The sequence below is a fragment of the Loxodonta africana genome, chromosome 8 (assembly GCF_030014295.1).
Source record: "Loxodonta africana isolate mLoxAfr1 chromosome 8, mLoxAfr1.hap2, whole genome shotgun sequence".
NCBI classification, from domain to species: domain Eukaryota; kingdom Metazoa; phylum Chordata; class Mammalia; order Proboscidea; family Elephantidae; genus Loxodonta; species Loxodonta africana.
In genome coordinates, this window is record NC_087349.1 from 106,008,089 (window position 1) to 106,031,274 (window position 23,186).

The 23,186-nt window shown below is 40.1% G+C and overlaps 1 protein-coding gene across 2 annotated transcripts in view; it reads right to left on the reverse strand.

The window, feature by feature from the left end:
* Window positions 1-22,906, reverse strand: part of LOC100660845 (cytochrome c oxidase assembly factor 1 homolog) — a 76,990-nt gene extending 54,084 nt beyond the window's left edge. The window contains exon 1 of one of the 2 annotated variants that reach the window (XM_064290202.1): window positions 22,570-22,906. The gene's annotated coding sequence lies outside the window, so the exon portion shown is untranslated. The remainder of the gene's footprint in view (window positions 1-22,569) is intronic. The other variant, XM_064290201.1, reaches the window with a different exon arrangement.
* Between the last annotated feature and the right edge of the window lie 280 nt (window positions 22,907-23,186).

Sequence of the window (23,186 nt, forward strand, 5' to 3'; positions counted from 1 at the left end):
AGGTTAAGGCAAAGTCTAGAAAAGAATGTTAGTTACATTCATTGAAGAAAATACAGAAAGTTTTTACTTATTTACAAGAAAGGGGGGGAGGGGATGAGACTAAATACGGATGCCATTAATCAGCATTTAATTATTTTAGAAATACTGGTGTGCAATATTAAAAAAAAAGAAGAAAGTTTGGTTTTGGAAACCCTGGTGCCATAGTGGTTAAGTACTATGACTGCTAACCAAAAGGTCAGCAGTTCAAATCCACCAGGTGCTCCTTGGAAATTCTGTGGGGTAGTTCTACTCTGTCCTATAGGGTCGCTATGAGTCAGAATCGAGTCCAACGGCAATGGGTTTGTTTGTTTGTTTGTTTTACTAACAACAGCTGATGTAAATGACTCTTTAGGAGACAAGAGAAAGGGATTAACTCAAAACCATTAGAATCAATGGGTTTAATCAAATAGCGATGCAAATACTTATCGGAAAATTAGTAATGTTCTTATATTCAAAAATTAGACAGAACATATAAATTGCAAAACAATATTCCATTTGCTATAGGAAAAATGGAGTCCTGGTGGAGCAATGCTTAAGGGCTGGGCCGTTAACTAAAAGGCTGGCTATTCGAACCCACCAGCTGCTGCACCGGAGAAAAGACATGGCGATCTGCTTCCATAAAAAAAAAAAAAACATAGAGACTAAAAATCCAAAACCAAACCGGTTGCTGTCGAGTGGATTCTGACTCATAGCGACCTTATAGGACAGAGTGGAACTTCCCCACAGGGTTTCCAAGGCTGTAATCTTTACAGAAGCAGACTGCCATATCTTTCTCCCGTGGTTTCCGACCAGTGACCTTTGGTTTGGCTGCAGAGCACTTAACCACTGCACTACCAGGGCTCTTTCTCCGTAAAGATTACAGCCTAGGAAATCTTATGGAGCAGTTCTACTCCGTCCTATGGGGTCACTATGAGTTGGAATTGACTCGACAGTATACAACAACATAGGAAAAAAACACATTTTAGAATTTTTAATTTACTGTATTTTTATGCAAATAACACCGTCTGCATCTGTTCCTCAACCATTTTTTTACATGAAAAAATTGGCATAGCAGCACTTACGAAAATACCTCAGAGGGGAGGGGTCGGCTGACAAAGGTAGAATTTGGCAAGCAAATGTAGAAGGTGTGTGTTAGTTGCGTAAAAATGTAATAAGGAATGTATGTAACATTATAAAACCATCTTCAGTTAAAAACTATAGAAAAAAATTACCCAAAAAAGTGAGTTTTAATTTTACAATTAAAATTTTTCTCCAGTGAAGATCAGAAAAAATGTAAAACCAACAAATGTGTCACAAGAGTTTCATTATACTTCCTTCATCTTAAAAAAAAAAAAAAAATTACACTGTTTAAGGACCACACAACAGTTGGAGCACAAATTTGCAAGGGCAAAGTCACTTTCTATGTGTGTGCTGGCTAACCCTGCACCTATCTAATCTTTAAAGAGTTCAATCAAATTTATAAGTACAATATGAAGACCAAAATAGACTAACAGGCAAAGGACATATGCAAATGATTACAAATGGGATGGAGAAGTGAGAAGGAAAATCTCATACATTAAACATGTACTGAAAATTAAAAGTTGAGAGGTTCTTTTGTTATTTTTCTGTTGAAGTTTAATACACAAAAGCCTACAAAACATAAATGTTCAGTTCAATAGATTTTAATAAAGCAAGCAGTCACGTAACTGCCACAGTTGTTGTTGACTCATGGCAACCCTACGCGCAGCAGGATCAGACCATTGTGATCCACAGTGTTTCCATTTTCTGATTTTTGGAAGTAGATCGCCAGCCCTTTCTCCCTAGTCAGTCCTGGTCTGGAAGCTCCGCTGAAACCTGTGCAACATCACAGCAATGGAGGTCTAGGAACAGAGACTGACAGTACCCTAGCAGTCCCCCTCCTACTTCTTCCCAATTGTTAGCCCCTCTTTCCTCTCCATGGGTAACTATCTTGACTTCTAACTTTCAAGTTTAGTACAGTTTGTTTTTGAAATTTCTGTAAATGACATCATATAGTATGTATTTTTTGTATAGGTTCTGTTGATCAACATTGTATTTTTGAGATTCATCCATATTGTTGCATGAGGTAAGTTTGTTCATTTTCATTATGGTGTATTAATCTAAGGTAGCCAAAAGCAAACCTGTTCCTGTCAAGTCAATTCCAACTCATATCGACCCAATAGGACAGACTAGAACTGCCCCATACGGTTTCCAAGGAGCACCTGGTGGGTTCGAACTACTGACCCTTTAGTTAGCAGCCGTAGCTCTTAACGCTCTGCCACCAGGCTTTCTAATCCGAGTTAGGAATACATAATTTACTTATCTACTATACTGTTGGGAGACATTTCTCCCCAATTTGGAGCCAGTACAAATAATATTGCTGTACATATCACTCGGCTGCACTGTGTGGACCACATGCCCACCATTTATGCTGGGAGTGAAACTGCAGGGTCATAAACCTGACCCTTTGCTGTTGAGTCAATTCTGACTCATAGAGACCCTACAGGACAAAGTAGAACTGCCCCATAGGTTCCCAAGACTGTAATCTTTATGGAAGCACACTGCCACATCTTTCTCCCATGGAGTAGCTGGTGGGTTCAAACCACTAAACTTTTGGTTAACAGCCAAGCGCTTAACCACTGTATCACCAGGACTTCTTGCGGGGTCATACAAAAAAAACAGTATACATAAATTCAGCTTTAAACAGACACTGCCAACCAGCTTATCCAAGTGTTTGTACCAATACACACTCCAATAATGTATGAGAATTCCCTTGCTCTAAATTCCCACAAACCTTCTGTATTATTGGTGGGCACATAATAGTTGTATGCCATTATGGTTTTAACTTGCATTTCGCTAATGACTTATGCTGACAGTTTATAAAGAAAATGTTCTACATTCTTACTTAGGTGAGTAGCATCAGGGGTCTTAAAAGCCTGTGACCGGTCATCTAGGATACTCCACTGATCTCACCCCTTTGGGAACAAGGAAGAATGAAGAAAACTAAAGATACAAGGGAAAGATTAGTCCAAAGGACTAATGGACCACATCTACCACAGCCTTCGCCAGACTGAGTCCAGTACAACTAGATGGTGCCCAGCTACCACCACTGACTGCTCTGATAGAGATCACAATAGAGGGTCCTGGACAGAGCTGGAGAAAAATGTAGAACAAAATTCTAACTCAGAAAGAAAGACCAGACTTGCTGGCCTGACAGAGACTGGAGTAACCCTGACAGCATGGCCCCAGACACTCTTTCAGCTTAGTAATGAAGTCACTCCTGAGGTTCACCCTTCAGCCAAAGATTGAATAGGCCCGTTGAACAAAACAAGACTAAGAGGGCCCACCAGCCCAGAGGCAAAGACTAGAAGGCAGGAGGGAACAAGAAAGCTGGTAATAGGGAACCCAAGGTTGAGAAGGGAGAGTGCTGACATGTGGTAGGGTTGTTAACCAATGTCATGAAACAATATGTGTACTAACTGTTCAATGAGAAACTAGTTTGTTCTGTAAACTTTTGTCTAAAGTACGGTTAAAAAAAAAGATACAATCTAATGACTTATGTTGAAGACCTTATTTTTACTGATCCTTTGGGTGAAATGCCTGTTCAAGTCTCTCACCCACTTTTCTACTGGGTTATCTTTTTCTAACTGCCTTATAATTCTTCATATAGTCTAGATGAACCTTTTATCATAGTGTTGCAAATATCTTTCCCATTCTGTGACTTGCCTTTCATTCTCTTAATGATAACTTTTGATGAATATAAGTTCTTGATTTTAACAATATCCAATTCATCTTTTGTTTTCTTTTATAGTTAATACTTTGTGTGTCCTATTTAAGAAAACATTTCAGACCCTAAGGAAATTTTTTTCCCCTAAGGAAAATTATATTTTCTTATATTATCTCCTAAAAGCTTTATTGTTTTACATTTTACCAGTAGATCCACAATTCCATGGGAATTTCATTTTGTGTGTGGTGTGAGACAAGGGTCTTGTTTCACTTCTTCTATATGAATAAACATGATGCTCCAATACCATTTACTGAAAAGACCATCATTTCTACTTTTCTATTATGCCACCTTTGCCATAAATCAAACATCAATATATGCTTGTATCTGTTTCTGTACTCTCTATTCTGCCCTCACTGATCCACTGAACCAAGGATATTGTATATCCTTGCATTAATACCACACTTCCTTTATTAATCTAGCTTTACAGTAAATCTTGATAGCCAATAAAACAAGTTTTCCCACTTGGTTCTTGAAGAGTGTTTGGCTCTTCTTGGCATTTTGCATTTTCATATAAACATATCTCTTTTACTAATTGCTACAATCCTGTATCTAAATTTTACTAACCCACTTTTAAAATGTGGTAAAGCAAGCCTAGAAAAATTACATAACTTGCCTGAGGTCATAAGATGCAGAGCCTAGATTTGAAGCTAGTAGTGTCTCTGTCCAAAGTATACACTTTACTTTTTACTATAATACCTTGCATGTCTATAAATTCACACATGTGAAAATGTTAAGGCCTAAAAATAACAATATATGTAAAAACAATAATGAAGTATTACTTTAATATATATTCAACATACTTTTTTTTTTTATAGGTAGTTTCAGATAATTAATGCTGCCAATACTGGCAAATTGATGATGAAACTGGTACCAACAGTACCAATATTGCCAATAGAAGTAGATATTACTACAATTCTCTCAGAGTTCTAGAAAATTAATAGTGATTACTACTAATAAAGGTACAAAAGAAATTATTGTCCTGAAGGATTGATTTAGTTACTGCCTGTTTAAATCCCGATTGTTATAAAGTGTAGGTCATGTTTCACTCCAATGCTAGAGACACTGAGGAGATGCAATGGATAGATCTTTAACAGGGAAAGCAGAGAGAGGATACATGGACTCCCCTTAGATGTCTGGCTTGAGCAAAGGATACTTATAGAAGGGGAACCAATATTTCTTCAGCAACTTAGCAGCGTGGTAAATGCTTGACATACAATTACGTCATTTCATCCTCAAAACTCTAGCAAGTATTACTGGTGCCCCAAATTACAAAAGCAAAATATCTAGGAATGGGAAGAGTTAAGTAACTTGCCCAAAGTCAGAAAGTTAGTGAGTACCGGATCTCAGATCTCAGCTGAAACCTTCATGTGCTAAGCTCTTTCTACCACAGCAAACTGGTAATACTTATGTGGTATTTGTTTCACAACTGAGCTGAAAGACTAGATTTTCCACTGGGGAATATACAAGTGACACTAAAACAACAGCAAAGCTGCTGTCAAGGTTTCACTGTGACTAAATGTAGTAAGTCACATGGAAACTTTTGACGGGATTGCCTTGAGCAAAGTCACCTTTGAAAACAATACTGCATTTGCTTAGTTTTTTAAAACTCTTTTAGCACCTTAAGCTAAAAAAAAAGTTTGGATCCTTTATACACACTAGAGCACATAAATAATATCCTACCTCACACTGTTTACAACCCCACTGCAGTGACAACAAAAATTTTCTGGTCTGGTTTTAACATATTCTGGCAGAATTTAAGATGAAGTATTCATAAGCTTATGAACTGGGCAGAAGAGAATAATTTCCTAATATACGTGGGAGCATGGCAACTAGGCGCAGGGGAGAAATGGTCCCACTTTATTCTGGGCTCCTCAGACCACGTCAGTAATACTGGGTGACACAGTTAACGTGAACGACAGATCACCTGGAGTAATGATTCTTACATACGAGTAACATTTATAATGCAGATTCCTGGGCCTTATAGAGTTCTGATTCACTGAGTCTGAAGGTGCGGTCTAGGAATCTGCTTTTGAAAATTTTGTATTTTCAAATACACATAAAAATATATAAAACATATATATGTACATGCACTAAGTAAGCGGCAAATCTCACCTTCGTGGACAAGGTGCAGCATGAATCTAATCCCCAAAATGTCGGGATTGATCCAGCCCTCACCTTCCCACTTCTCATCCTCATCACCAGCCACCCATGTGGCACACCATCTCCGACCCTAGCCACCAGAAGCTGGGTCAGAGCTCACAAGGTGAAAGGACACTGTCCTTCAGACTGCCAAATAGGCAGACGCCAGTTGCAAGTCTGAGAAATCCCAACCTTCTGTCCTGCTGGCCACCAGTTCTAGGCTAGTTTCCCATCACCCCTTCAGGATGTCAGCTATAAGCTCGGGCCTCCACATGACACTCTTGTTTTCTGACCTGCTGGCTCCCACTGCCCCTTTGGGTTTGATAAATTGCTGAAACGACTCAGAGGATCTCATGGAGAATGTATCATTCTTACAGCTACAGATTTATCACAGCCAAAACAGATACAAACGAAGACACACACAGGCTGAGGTCTGGAAGGGTCCAACACGGAGCTTCCATGTCCCAAGGGATGTGCTACCCTCCCGAGAGCAGATGTTCTCCACGACCAGGAAGCTCTCTGAGCCTCCACGTTCAGGGTCTTTATTGGTAGATTATAACACGCCTCCTGAGGCCTAGCAATACTGGGCCACCAGGTGGTCCCTCTTGGTCTGGTCAGCCCCCACTCATTAGTCTCAGGTGTGGTTCGGCCAGAAAGAACCCAAAACATAAGGCCAAATTGCTTTCTGCGAGGTGACTCCACATCTCACAGTACATATGCAAAAAAAGATGAATACAATGAACTCCCATGTTAAAACACCACCACCCCAGCTAAAACACAGACACTTACCGGGACCTCAGAAGCCCCAGATTCCATCCCCTTCCCTCCCCTGAGGTAGCCATTATCCTGACTCTGGGTTAATCATGCCTATTCTTTTTTATTAGTGTTACTTCTAATATGGAAACCCTGGTGGTGTAGTGGATGAGTGCTACAGCTGCTAACCAAAGGGTCAGCAGTTCGAATCCATCAGGCGCCCCTTGGAAACTCTATGGGACAGTTCTCCTCTGTCCTATAGGATCACTGTGAGTCAGAATCCACTCGACGGCACTGGGTTCTGGTTCTTTACTTCTAATATATAATATATATAGCCCTAAACAATCTTTCTAGTTTTGAAAAACTGAATAAAAATCACAAACCCATATACACAAAGGCAATGGTACCCTTATAGATGAAGGGTCCAAGGAAAAGGTAAACTGAACAAAGTCTCTGCATCACTGTCTAACTCCAGCTCCCCAGAGAGTTAAAGGGGTCCTCTCTGGAGAAGTTAGTAGGCAAAGACGTGAATCCTGGGAAACATACAGGTCAACCACAGTCAGGGTGTCTATCAGGGCTATAGTATAGGCTAGTATTATGGAACTTACAGCAGGAATGTAGGCAGGGAGAGCAGACTACTGTGCATCTTTTCTTTCTTAGCTCACCATGGCTACTCCTCCAGGATTTTGGAATAGGTCAAAATAGAATACACTTGAGAGGTGAAACAAGTTTCCTCAGTTGATCCAGGCAGCAAGACACTGAGCGGAGAGAAGGAACTTCTATAGCACATGTTCAAGATAAGCTAAGAAGAGATAAGAATCTGGGTCAAGCTGACAGGGGAATTCTGCCCTCAGGTTAGAAGACAGTACCATGACAGCAAGCATCTTGGTAATTATAATCCTCATCATGTCTATGTCTTGCTTCATATCCCTCCAGTCTGGAGTAGTTGCATCTATATCTGGTACACAGCTGTCATCTGGGTAAATCTCCTCATCATCATTCTGGGGATTCTCATCTCCCTCCTGCATTAGATCTGTTTCCTATATCCCACGTCTTAGCTTACTCTTGAATTGGTGCTTTTCACCCTCCAAAAAAACCAAACCCACTGCCATCGAGTTGATTCTAACTCATACTGACCCTCCTTACAGGACAGAGTAGAAAAGCTGTAAATCTTTATGCAAGCACACTGCCACATCTTTCTCCTGCAGTACGGCTGGTGGGTTCAAACCACCAACCTGTCTGTTAGCACTCCAGCACTTTAACCACTGTGCCACCAGTGCTCAGCTTTCAATAAAGGGGACAGGGGAAGTAAACATTGTAAGGCCTTGCCTGTCTGAAAATATCTATTCTAACTGGCCATTAATTTGGCTGAGCACATAATTCTAAGTTGGAAATCATTTTCCTTCGAGATTTTGAAGGCTTTGCTCCACTGTTTTCTCATTTCCAGGTTGCTGCAAAGAAATTCAAAGTTATCCTGATTCCTGGTCCTTTGTGATTTTTTTTTTTTTTAATCTAGAATCATCTCTTGAGCCCCAGTGTTCTGAAATTTCCTAACGATGTGTTTTAGCTTAAGTATATTTTCATTTACTGGGCTGGGCACTCAGTAGGCACATTCGATCTCAAACTCCAACCTTAAAATAAGGTCATTTTCTTGAATTATTTAATTTATTATTTCCTCCTTTCCATTTCCTCCTATTTTCTCAATTCAGAACTCAGTTGTACAGATACTCGACCTCCAGAATAGTCAAGTGACCTCTCTCTTACACTTTCTATCTCTTTGTCTTTTTGCTCTACTTTCTGAGAGATTTCCTCAACATTATCTTTCAACCCTCCTGAGGTTTTCATTTCTATCATGTTTTAACTAATTTTTTGTTTTCTAACCACTCCTTTATATTATGTCCTATTTTTATTTCATTCTCATCTTTTATCTCTCAGAGATCATTAAAAATTGGAGTGAGGGATTGTTGGTAGTTTTCTTCTCCCTGCAAAGTCTCTGTTCTTCCAAACTGGTTTTTTCTGTTGTTTTTCATTTGTTTTAGTTCCCATCTTCCACCTTCAGTTTTATAGATTTTTCTGAAATAACTGGTTTTCCTTGGCTATTTGCTTCTGATTAAGGGTAGGGAACCAAAAAGCTTATTGGAAGCGCTGAACCTGTGGGACTTGGTGATGTGGAATTTCAAGGAATCCCAAGTCAGGCTTTTTCTCCAGGGCTACTCAGAAACCCGAGAATAATATTTCAGGCTCCTGCTTGGCAGTCAGCATTCTATGAGTCCAGAGGAGAAATAAGACTGAGAATCAGGTAGGAAAACCTGTGTTCTCAGCATTTAATATGTATATGATCACTTATGCTTCTATTATCAATATGGTAACAACTATATTTCCCAATAAAAAAAAGAGCTGCCTTCGAGTTGATTCCAACTCATGGTGACCCCATCTGTGTCACAGTAGAACTGTATTCCAAAGGGTTTTCAATGGCTGATTTATTTGAAGTAGATCACCACGCCTTTCTTCAAGGCACCCTGGGTAGACTTGAACCTCCAGCCTTTTGATTAGAAGCCCGGTATTTTAAATGTTGCACCACCCAGAGACATATTTCCCAATACTGTTCCCAAATTCTGAACAGATATTAATTTGGGAGTTTTAGCAACAAGAAACTGGAATTCCCAAAAACACAAGTTATTCTGTATTTTTCATAAGTGCTATGTATTTCTAAATAATAATGAGTGATCATAACAATAGAAAGTCATTTTTCTGTGACAGTTATACTAAATATTAGGGTTTTCTGTTTTAAAAAATGATATAATAATAAATCCATGGCTCATTATTATTACATAAAAATTCCTCTTTCTAAACATTCTGCATCCCACTTTGAAATGTGGCATCTGGGGCCTTAAATGCTAACAAGCAGCCATCTAAGATGCATCAATTGGTCTCAACCCACCTGAAGCAAAGAAGAACGAAGAACACCAAGGTCACACGACAACTAAGAGCCCAAGAGACAGAAAGGGCCACATGAACCAGAGACTTACATCATCCTGAGACCAGAAGAACTAGTTGGTGCCCGGCCACAATCGATGACTGCCCTGGTGGGGAGCACAGCAGAGAACCCCTGAGGGAGCAGGAGATCAGTGGGATGCAGACCCCAAATTCTCATGAGAAGACCAGACTTAATAATGGTCTGACTGAGACTAGAGGAATCCTGGCAGTCATGGTCCCCAAACCTTCTGTTGGCACAGGACAGGAACCATCCCCGAAGACAACTCATCAGACATGAAAGGGACTGGACAGTGGGTGGGAGAGAGATGCTGATGAAGAGTGAGCTAATTATATCAGGTGGACACTTGAGACTGTGTTGGCATCTCCTGTCTGGAGTGGGGATGGGAGGATAGAGAGAGTTGGAAGCTGGCAAAATTGTCACGAAAGGAGAGACTGGAAGGGCTGACTCATTAGGGGGAGAGCAAGTGGGAGAACGGAGTAAGGTGTATATAAACTTATATGTGACAGTCTGACTTGATTTGTAAACGTTCACTTGAAGCTCAATAAAAGTTAATAAAAAAAAATTCCTCTTTCTGATATGTTGTTGTTGCGTGCCATCGAGTCATATTCTGACTCATAGTGACCAGTGTGACAACAGAACTGCCCCATAGGGTTGTGGATTAATAGAAAGTATTAAAAGAAACATTAACACAAAATAAACACCAAATAAAAATTATTTTAACAATGGAAAGATCATACTGTACACAGTTGTCATGGACTCAATTCCGGCTCATGGTGATCCCCATGATTGTCAGAGTAAAACTGTGCTCTGTAGGGTTTTCGATGGCTGTGGCCTTTCAGGAGCAGGTCACCAGGCCTTTCTTCAGAGGTATGTGTGGGTGAATTCAAACCCTCAAGCTTTTGGTAAGTAGTACGTAACCTTTTGTACCATTCACAGACTCCTATAAATATTTAATATTTAAGAGCTATCATTCTTAAAATGAAATTTTTAAAAATACCAAGCATTTCTTGCCTATCCAATAGTCTTGACCTTTATTTCATGACAAATATTCCTGCTGTAGAAATTTTTCTTTCATTTTGTGTTGACACTGATTGAATTAAGAGTATATCAAAAGGCATCTTCGACCCATAACCAGTGAAGAGATTGAATCAATAACTAACAACCTCCCCCAAAAATAAAAGTTCTGACCAGATGACTTCACTGGGGAATTTTACCAAACATTTAAAGAATTAACATCAATCAAAGTCTTCCCAAAAATATAAGAGGAGGGAACACTACCTAACTCATTCTACAAGGCCAGCATTACCCTGATACCAAAGCCAGACAAAGATACTACCGTATGAACCAGCAATTCTGCTCCTAGGTATATACCTCAAAAGCTTAACAGCAGGGACTGAAACAAATACCTGTACACCAATATTCACTGCAGTATTATTCACAATAGTCTAAGGTGAAAACAATCCAAGTGTTCATCAATAGATGAATGGATAGGCAAAGTGTGGTATAGCCATACAATGGAGTATTATTCAACCATAAAGAGAAATGAAGTTCTGATACATGTTACAGCATAGATGAGCCTTGAAAATATTATGCTAAGTGAAATAAGACACAAAAAGACAAATAGTATATGATCCCACTTATGTAAAATATTTAGAATAGGCAAATGCATAGATACAAAAGTTTATTAGTGGTTACCAGAGGCTGGGGGAGGAGGAAATGGGGAATTAGTGTGTAAAGAGTTTCTGTTTAGGGTGATGAAAAACATGTGAAAATAGATAGTAATGATTATTGCATAACATGATGAGTGTTACTGATTGAACTGTGTCCCCTAAAACACGTGCTGTAAATCCTAACCCTACCTGTGGTTATAATCCCATTGGGAATGGGTTTTCTTTTTTACGTTAATGAATAATATTAGTGTAGGTGTACCTTAAGTCAATCTCTTTTTGAGATATAAAAGAGATTAAACAAGCAAGCAAGCAGAGATGGGGGAAGAGAGATGCCAAGCCACATGAAGACTGCCCAGGAGCAGAAACTCAAAAGAGACAAGGACTTTCCTCCAGAGCCAACAGCAAGAGAAAGACTTCCCCTAGAGCCGGCACCCTGAATTTGGACTTCAAGCCTCCTGAACTGAGAAAATAAATTTGTTTATTAAAGACACCCATTTGTGGTACATGCAGTCCCCGGGTTACAAATGACTGACTTACATACAACCTGTAGTTACAAACCAAACCCTGTAAAGCCTATTGGGGGAAAAAAGTGACTCGGTGTTCGGGCCTCAGTCTCCCACAATGGACCCCACTTCTCCTGCATGCACAGACGCCACAGTGAGTCCTTGGGTGGCTGCTGGCGGCCTGTGGGCCCTGCAACATGGTGGATTTGGGATAAAAATAAACACAAGTTTTCTAAGAAATGACAAGAATGACTTTTCACAAGGAAACCGCACTTTATCCATAGATCATTTGTTTTGAACCCATAGAATTTGTGCCATAGTAAACAGCTACATGCATTGGGAAAGTTGCTTCTCAGCAACTTTTACCCAATCTTTTTTTTTTTTTCCTCTCCGTTGCATCCCAATTTCCAGAGAAACCTTGTCTTGGCAGTTCTTAACCTTTTTGAGTATTTACAGGGTAAATCTGGTTGGTTCTCGGTTTTTTCCTCTGACAGGGATTTGTGAGTCACAGGTATCTAAGGCAATTTCCACTCATTCTTGGGTTTTTCAATTTTCTAAATTGTATTGCTGTTGTCTCCTCAACTGATGTCCTAGACCTTTAGGTCTTTACTGCCATTTAGTCCAATAGGGAATAAAACTGCAAGTGTAGATCCTGCCATCTTAATCCCAAAGGAATCTTCATTTTTAACAAGTACTTTAGGAGCCCTGCGCTCAGCTGCTAACTGAAAGGTTGGCAGTGCAAACCCACCAGCTGTCCCATGGGAGAAAGATGTGGCAGTCTAATTTCGTAAAGATTACAACCTTGGAAACCCTATGGGGCAGTTCTGTTCTGTCCTATAGGATCACTATGGGTCAGAATCGACTGAATGGCAAGGGGTTTGGTTTGGTTTCTTTAGGAGATTCTGATGTAGGTGATCCCAAAACACTTTCAAATACTAAACTACAGGATAATGAGTAGAAAGTGCCCAGAATAGTGAACACAACTAAAAATACTTAAAGAAGCTGGGATGTTTATCAAGGAGAATATTCTAAGAGCTACAACAGCTACTTCAAATAGCTAAAGGGCTAACTGGGGAAAACAAGTTAAGCTTGTTCTCTATGCCCCCTAGAGCCAGTGTATAAAAACTATAGGCCAGAGATCTGGTATGAGATGGAGAATTTCTTAACAGAAAAAACTATCCCAGCAGAAATGAACTGCCTTGGAAAGAGACTTCAAAACAGGCTGCACAGCTATCACTTACGAGGGATGTCACAAGAGCATCTAAGCCCAAGATGGTTGTGTGGTCCAACTGGCTGCAGAGGCAAGGCTGACACACATAAATATAAGGTTACGACAGAGTTAAATGCTAGAAGAAAAAAACTGCAAGGTTAAAGTCATTTTAGACACACTGAAAGCTACCAAATACAAAGGGCATTGCAGGTAATGACTGCCTGGTCCCTAGACTTCCTACACCTGGTTGGAATATAAATTCTTTTCCACATAGAATCTTCACTCAGATGTGCATTTATCCCTAGATTAAATTTGAGAGTTGAAAAGTGACAAGGCAATGGGTCCTGAGTGCCATGAAAATGTCTGTACGAGCCACATACTTTAACTATATTACTAGACATCTTTTCTTTACCTAAAATGCCATGTCTCCCTGCATCAATTCTCCCCGCTTCTGCCAATGAGAAACAAAGAGCACGCCAGAGAGGCTGAAGCACGGTGAACAAGGGGGCAAGCTGCATGAGATGAGGCTTACAGTCGGCAGAGAGGCCAGACCACAGGAAAGGGATAGGGCGGGGGGTGTTATGGGTAAAGTTAAATATTTGAGGTTTATTCTAAGTATAATGGTAAGTAATACAGGAATTTCAAGCAGCAGAGTGACATGAACAGATTCCATATTTTTTAAGTAGACCGTTGCATGAAAAGTACATTAAAGTAGACCTAATGACACATTCTGGTAGACCAATTAGGAAGCAGTGTCCCTGTGAGAGAAAGTGGGAGTCTGGATTAGGGTGACAGAGGTATAGATGAATTCAGGAGGCAGGATTAGAACGATGAAAGGCCGTAGGGATGACCTAGCTACCTGGCGTGTGTATCTGGATGAATGGTGGTGCCAATCTCCAGGTGTACTCTGGTGGCTGTAGGTTGTTGGAAGTGTTAGGAATGAGCGAACCCCTTGTGCTCAGCTGTGGATGAGTTAACTTTGAAAACCCGTGACTCATCCTAGTACAAACATGTCCCAAGCTCCACTTTCTCATTTCCCACTAAAAATCTCCATTAAAGCCTCAAATTCAGGATCCTAACAAATGAAATCTGTATCTTTCTTCCACATCTGCTTCATTAGCTGATTAATGCCTCCAGTTGTGGCAGATGTTATAGATGGGATTCTTGCATGTGAGAGAGAAGGCGAGAATATAAAGCAACCAAAGACTCACTGAGAAGAGTCTATGACTCACAGATTAATCCCTGAGGCTGGAGTTACTCTTGCCACAAACGTTAACCCTAAGGAAAGAGTTAACTCCTAACTCCGTAAACATTTAAACCATCTGAAAACAAAAATGGTATTAAGGGATACTTTTTTTTTTTTTTTTAATGCACAGGTTGACTTGTAATATTATGAGAATAACATAGATACTGAAACAGATCCAAGAAAATAGATTCAGGTGTTAAATGTCAATTCTTAATTAATCACCTTGTTTTTCTGAAAAAAACAGAACTGAAATCAATCGTTTTCCAGCTGACTAGAAGCATCACAATCTTTATTAGTAAAAAAAAAAAGGTTTTTTTACTGGGTTCTTATTATTATTATGGCACAACACTGCCACCTGTCGGAAGACATCACCAGCAAAATTTTTTTATTTCTAAACAACCTTTCTTTCAGAAGGGTTGCTTCTGAAAGAAAAAATAAATACAAAGAACTACTTTGATTTTTTTCCTTCTAGCTTATTATATTTGCATAAAACCTTCAGTAAAGATTAAAGAAATACAACTCCACTGTTTCCCACCATGAAAAGCACAAAATATTATTTACTTTTTAGTTCTGGTCACTTGGATGAAGGGAGGGTGGGCCATCAAAGGCCAGCACGAGGAAATTTTGGGGGTATTGGAATTGGTCTGTATCATAATTATAATAGTGGTTACATGAATCTGTACACATGTTAAATTCACAGAACTGGAACCAGAAGGAAAAAAAAAAGCCAATTTTATTCTACGATAATTTTTCAGATACCTGCTGCCATCGAGTAGATTCCAAATCATAGTGACCCTACTGGACAGAGCAGAACTGCCCCATAGAGTTTCCAAGTAGTGGCTGGTGGATTTGAACTGCCAATCTTTTAGTTAGCAGCTGTAACACTTAACCACTACGCCACCAGGGTTTCCTAGGGACCCTATAGGACAGAGTAGCACTTGCCCCATAGGATTTCCAAGGCTTTAGGGAAGCAGACTGCCACACCTTCCTCTCATGGAGTGGCTGGTGGGTTCGAACCACTGACCTTTAGGTTAGCAGTCAAGCACTTTAACCACAGCACCACCAAGACTCCTTAGAGTAAGTAGGAGGATAAAAATGTTCAATGCCACGTTTACAGAAAGGACAGGGGAAAAAATCATAAAGTTAGAATGTGAAAACACTCACATAAAACTTCGACAGTCTTGCCATACATAGCTCAAAAGCCTGAGGGCCATATTAGATGAGATAGGACCTAACCTGAAAGCATGTTGAAATATTTAAATACAGACCTAGAAGTGTTCCTCTGTTTCCAAAGGCTACCGATGGACACTAGAAGTCAATCACTATGTCCCTAACGTAGGAAGGTCCGATGAGGGGTAACTAGTACCAAAAGCTAACAATCAATAAGTCACCTTTGATTCTGGTAACCTCAAAACAAATCTTATGTGTGGTTATATTTTGTCTCCCACAAAAAGCTACAATATAAACAGAACAAGGTGCAGGTTTAGCACCTATGTAATCTTGGTATTTGCTGGATGTTGGAGAAGTCATGTACAAACCTAAGTGATAACGGCATTGGGTTTTTGGGTTTTAATGCAGTAAGCCACCACTTGTCTGTGAGCTTGTCGTACTGTAGTGGCTTGCGTGTTGCTGTGATGCTGTAAGCTATGCCACCAGTATTTCCAATATGACCAGGGTCACCCACGGTGAACAGTTTTCAACAAGCTTCCAGACTAAGACTAGGAAGGTGGACCTGGAGGTCTACTTCTAAAGAAAACTGGCCAGTGAAAACCTTATGAATATCAGCAGAACATTGTCTGATACAGTGCGGAAGATGAGTCCCTCAGGTTGGAAGGCACTCAGAATGGGACTGGGGAAGAGCTGCCTCCTCAAAGTAGAGTTGACCTTCATGACATGGATGGAGTCTAGCTTTCAGGACCTTCATTTGCTGATGTTGCACAACTCAAAATGAGAAGACAGCTGCAAATATCCACTAATAATCTGACCATGGAATGTTCCAGGTATGAATCTAGGGAAATTAGAAGTCATCAAAAATGAAATGGAATGCATAAAGATGGGCATTGTTGTTGTTGCTGCTGTGTGCCTTCAAGTCAATTCTGACTCATAGTAACCCTGTAGGACAGGGTAGAACTGCCCCCACAGGCTTTCCAAGGAGCGGCCAGTGGATGCAAACTGCTGACTTTTTGGTTAGCAGTTGAGCTCTTAACCACTGCACCATTAGGGCTTCTCCCAGGCATTAGTGAGCTGAAATGGGCTGGTATTAGCCATTTTTCATTGGACAATCGTATGGTCTACTATGCTGGGAATAGCAAACTGAAGAGAAATGACATCACATTTATATACAAAAAGAACTTTTCAAGATCTATCCTGAAGTACAACACTGTCACTGAGAGGATAACCTTCACATGCCTACAAGGAAGACCAGTTAATACAACTATTATTCATTGATTCCAATGTTTCAACATAAGAGCTTTCATAGAAAGGAACAAAGCTACGTATCATGACAAAAGTGGATCAATTCCATAGTGTCACTTTGGACTCTTTTTTTTAAATCGTAACTTTTAAATGGAATTTCTGAAACTTATCTGCTCAAAATAGTGTTTACATACATACACAGAAAGACGGAAATACATCAAAACATTTTCAATGATTAATTAATTGGTGAGATGCTTGTGATTTTCAATTTCTCCTTTAACATTTTTCAGTATTAAACAGAATTTCCAAAACATTTTCTTTGGAATGGGAAAAGAAAATAGTTGTTACTGTTGCTTTTAATCTATGAGGAGGTAGGAGTCCCTGGGTGGCACAGTTAATGTGCTTGACTACTTACTCAAAAGGTTGGCAGTTTGAACCCACCCAGAGGTGCCTCAGAAGACAGGCCTGATGATCTGCTTCCAAAAGGTCACAGCCTTGAAATCCTATGGAACAGTTCTACACACATGGGGTAGCACGTCATGAGTCAGAATCGACTCAACAGCAACTAACAGCAACGATGAAGAGGTAACACATGAACCAAAAACTCATTAAAATCAAATGTTTTAAAAGGTAGTCGATGCCCCTACCAACACACACTAACACACATACACACACATACACACTTTTACCCCCAGCTCCAAAATTACTCTGGCAAAACCAGATTTGGCTGTGATTACTATTGCTTCTCATTAAGAAAGTCTACCTTTCCCAGTGAAGAAAACCAAAGAAAGACACAAGAGAAAGATTAGTCCAAAGGACTAAGGGACCACAACTACCACAGCCTCCACCAGACTACGACCAGCACAACTAGATGGTGCCCGGCTACCACAACCAACCGCTCTGACAGGGATCACAACAGAGGGTCCCAGACAGAGCTAGAGAAAAACGTAGAACAAAATTCTAACTCACAAGAAAAAACCAGATTTACTGGTCTGACAGAGACTGGAGAAACCCCGAGATTATGGCCCACGGACACAGTGAGGTCACTCCTGAGGTTCACCCTTCAGCCAAAGATTAGACAGGCCCATAAAGCAAACAATAATAGACGTAGCTCAATCATGTACACGAGACTAAATGGGCACACCAGCCCAGAGACAAGGATGAGATGGCAGGAGGGGATAGGAAAGCCAGATGAACGGAAATGGAGAACCCATGGTCGAGAAGGGGAAAGTGTTGACATGTTAAATGTTGCAGGGTCAGCAACTTATGTCACAAAACAATATGTGCATTGTTTAACAAGAAACTAATTTGCTCTGTAAAACTTCACCTAAAAAAAAAAAAAACTTTATTTACAGTAAAAAAAGAAAGTCCACTTCTCCCAATGCAAGATGTCTGACCTGGACAGTGGCATGATAGCAGAGCAATCCACAGAGCTTTGGAAGTATACACATTTGCAAAATCACCTCCATTTTAGAGTCTGCCAAGATGGGTAAACTGCCTGAAGAGAATAAAATATAGAAGGCATTTAAAGAAAAAAAAAAAAGAGCTTGGAGTTTAAAGAACTCTGGGATATGGAAACTATCCAGGAAAACCTTTTATTTCTAAATTTTAATAATTTTAAAAGTCATAGATTACTAAGACCTAACACAAGAATATATATATATCCCTTCAACTAGGAAATGATTCTTGGAATTTAAATTTTTAGAAAGGAAAATGTATGCCTAAATGACACAATTATTTCCAAGTTCAAGTTTTATGTGAACGACAAAAAACACTGAAGCATGAAAACACGGGTGCCTAACTGGAATCAGGCAGTAGGGAGACAATGAAATCTCACACATTGTATTATAATATAGGGAGATGCAATTTTTTCTGGGGAACTCTGGTATATAACTTCCCTAAGATTCTTAAAATGCTCAAAGTCCCTAAAAATACTTGAATTACTACTTGAATTGGCAGCCAACAATAACAATTACTATCTTTAAACCAACAAAATGAGAAAAACAAATACCAAAATAATGTTAATATGATTTTATAAAACTACTTCTCCCAGCATGTCCCAAATAGTATAGAATCCGCAGAACTATACTCAAATTCAGAACACATTAAACGTTCAAATACACATCTGCTAGTGTGAAAAAAGTAGAACCCTGGTTGATCAGAGATCAGGCTGCTAACCAAAAGGTCGGCAGTTCAAATCCACCAGCTGCTCACTGAAAACCCTACGGGGCAGTTCTACTCTGTCCTATAGGGTCACTATGAGTCAGAAACCGACTCAATGGCACCTAACAACAACAATAACATTTGGTGACCAACCATCCAACATGGCTCTCACAAAGCTAATGCAATATATTAAACACAAACAAGAGACTAAGGGAATGACTTTCAGGAGTTTGTTTGAAATAGAGAATTAAACAGACTAACACAGCTGAAGCAGTATGTAACATATTTTTAAAGGTGGAGAGATAAGGAAACACCAGTGTCCGAAACAATGAACACTCTAGTGTTAAGTATGGTACAGGGACTCAAATATCACACTAATCAGAAAACTACTATGTCAGTTTCTATAACTCTATTAATTAAAAAAAAAATACGGTATCCTAAGCAACCACCTAGGAGCATTTTAAATGAAAAGACTTAAGTCTTAATGAAAAAAAAGTAAAATATCAGTATAATAAAAGATAAAAAACAAAGTTAACAGACCAATAGACTGAAAATATCTGCCAAATGTCAAACAGCCAATGGGTTGATATCCCTTCAAAAATATATCCTACAAATCAATAAGGAAAAGACAAAATTCATTAGAGAATGGGCACATTACATAAATAGTTTCCCCTTGCTTCCCCTTGTTTCCTGTGCCTGGTCTTTCCAACAGAGTAGTTGGGAAACAGATCACTCCCTGTCTACCTCCACAGACGTTTAACATGATCTCCAGGGAGAGTAAAAACTAACCTCATATTTTTTCATTAAGGTCTAAAAAAACTACAACATAAGCTAAAAAAAAAAAAAAAAAGCTCATACATACATAAGAGACTTGTATCTAGACTATATAAAGAACTCTTGAAAATCAAATAATCCAACTTAAAAAACTTGAATAGACGTATCTCCAAAGGTATACAACTGGCCAATAAACCAAAAAAAAACAAAGCGAACCCAGTGCCATCAAGTAGATTTCAACTCATAGCGACCCTACAGGACAGAGTAGAACTGCCCCATAGAGTTTCCAAGGAGCACCTGGTGGTTGTGAACTGCCAACCCTTTGGTTAGCAGCCGTAGCACTTAACCACTATGCCACCAGGGTTTTAATAAGCATATGAAAAGATGCTCAACATCATTAGCCATCCGGGAAATGCAAATCAAAACCTAATGAGATTGTACAACTTGAATGTAATCAAAGTCACTGAATTGTACATATGGAAATTGCTGAATTAGTGTATATTCTTGTGTATATTCTCAACAACAAAATTAAGTAAATTATTATTTTCTTTTTAACGAGATACAAAAACTCTTCAAATCCACTAGATGGCTGTAATCAAAAGACAGAAAATAACAAGTGTTGGTGAGAGCATAGAGAAACTGGAACCTTCATAACACTGCTGGTGGGAATATAAAATGTTGCAGCCACTCTGGAAAACATTTTGGCATTTCCTCAAAAGGTTAAATGTAGAGTTACCCAGCAATTCCACTCCTAGGTATTTACCCAAGAAAATGAAAACACACATGCACACAAAGAACTTACACACAATGGTCATGGCAGTACTAGTCATAATAGCCAAAAAGTGCAAAGAACCCAGATGTCCATCAATGGATGACTGGATAAATAAAAGGTGGTATATTCATACACTGAGAATATTATCCAACAATAAAAAGGACTGAAATACTGATGCATGATACAAGATAAATGAACCATGAAAACATTATGCTAAGTAGAAGAGCCAATCACAAAAGAGTACATATTGTATGATTCCATTTATACCAATTGTTCCTAACAGGCAAATCTAGAGACAGAAAGTAGATTGTGATTATCTAGAGGTAGGGAGTGGGTAGGGAATGAGATTGCAGATAAGTATGAGGTTTCTTTTTGGGGTGACGAAAATGTTCTAAGATCGATTGCAGTGATGGTTGTACAATTCTGCGAATGCTCTAAAAACCATTTAATTGTACACTTTAAATGGATGAATTGTATGGTATGTGAATTATAGCTCAATAAAGCTGTAAACTACTCAAAGAATGTAACCAATGTCACTGAATTGTAGTACATGTAGAAAGTGTTGAATTGGTGTACGTTCTGCTGTGTATATTCTCAACAACAAAAATAAACTGTATTTTTAAAAAAGGGCTGTAGATTTTTTAATTTTTTATTTTTACTATACCCCAGCTCCTTAAACACTGCCTGGTAATAGTAAAAAAGTAATAGCAGGTATTCAGTAAATACTGGCTGAACAGAATAAATTTCAAAACATTGATAAGCCATTATAAAACTTTGTCACATCTTTACTGGCCGGACAGAGACTGGAGAAATCTCGAGAGTATGGCCCCTGAACCCCTTTTAACTCAGTAATGAAGTCACCCAAGAAGTTCACCATTCAGCCAAAGATTAGACAGGCCCGTAAAACGAAATGAGACTAAAGGGACACACCAGCCCAGGGGCAAGGACTAGAAGGCACGAGGGGATGGGAAAGCTGGTAAGAAGGAACCCAAGGTCCAGAAGAGAGAGGGTTGACATGTCATGGGGTTGTTAACCGATGTCATAAAACAATATGTGTACTGTTCAATGAGAAGCTAGTTCTGTAAACCTTCACCTAAAATACAATTAAAAAAAAAAGAACTTTGTCACATCCAAAGTGATGAAATTACTGAAGGTCGGCATAGCAGGAAGATAGATGAGCATGTGTGTGTTTTCCAAGAAAGGAGAGGAGGACTCAAAACTTCAGCAGAAGCAAGACCTTAAAAAGTCCTGAAGCCAAGCTACGACGAAACGTGTATCATCACGAAGGCAGTGCAAGAGAAGAGAATGTCGCAACCCAATCTATTTTTAAATGTGCGAAGTGTAAGCGGAGAGTTGCTCCTTCTATCCAAAGATACACCTGCCATCTTGGAAGTAGAGCAGTAACCTTCAAATGAGAATGGAGAGCAGCTGGGAGGTGGAAAGGAGGAGAAATAGGTATCAAGATATCAGCATCTCCATGGATTTTCAAATTACACACAGTAACTCTCCTCTCCTCTCGCCCCGCAAAGACTGACATTCATACACGTACAAATCATGCACCGTTCCCCACGCTGAAAAATCACTCTGTCGTCAGCCCCTGTTGAGAGGGTGTCCTATTCGCCAAGAGTGATGGATCTAAAAAAAATATATGACCACTGAACCAGAAAACTCTTTCCTACAATCATCTGCGCAGGGTCCCCCTCCGGGTGTGGTAACTCAGGACTACCCACAAAGGTCCCCCGTTCCACCTCTTCGGGAGGACCCCAGCTCTTTACAAATGTGTCGCTGATTCAGAACGCTCAGCAAGGACTGGAGGACAAGGCCGCGGTTAGCGTCACGCAGCCTGATAACTCCCCAGGTGGGGGAACCCTGTGCCACCGCCAAGGAATGGAGCCCGCCATGGGCCCCCAGACGCCAAAGAGACAGCCGAGAAAGGTCGCATCCCGGCGACAGTGCGAGCCGTCGGGAGGTGACCCGTGACCCTGAGGAAACCGCCCCCTTGCGCCAGCCCCACCACGCGCGCAAACGCGGTCGCCTGGATTGCGAGGAACCACTTCTTGGGAACCGCAGCGACCAAGCTCGCTCTCGCTGGGGGAATCTAACCTGTCAGTGAGAGAAGGTCCACGCTACCGGAAGGCGGAAGGATTCCTTCCGGGTCGACAGGCAGGGTCCAGAGAGGAGCAGTCGAGACTTCCGGCGTGTCCTTCTCCTGGGGCTAGGGAGCCGAGAAGTGGCGAGCCGCGCAGGCCGAGCGCACGCCTAGCGTTCTAAGTGGGGTTGGGGGTTGACGCTGCGGGTTGTTCATTTGGTTTGTCTTCAGCCTCCCAGATCCTCGAGCTGGCGCGGAAGAGGGTAAAAAAATACGCTTCTTCAAATCCCTACTTTCTGTTCCATACCAGGGAGAGAAATGTGTTTACTCTTTAAGTAAGAAAGCATAAAAGAGGCTTTTCCGGCCATTTATTTGATATCACTGGACGTGAGTCGGCCGAAGTTTTGACCTAAAGTATAAAAAAAAAAAAAGAGAGAGAGGTACAAATACAGGGAAGAGAAAGCACTTTATGAAAGCAACAGAAGAGGGAGCTCTAGAAGTTAGGGAAGCTCTCTTTAACCTCCCTTCTCAGCTTCCTTAAAAATACTCATCTCAAACACGGACAGTGATATGGATTGTACAGTTGAATCCCATACAAAATTATTAGAAGAGAAAAAAGGAAAAGCAGAAC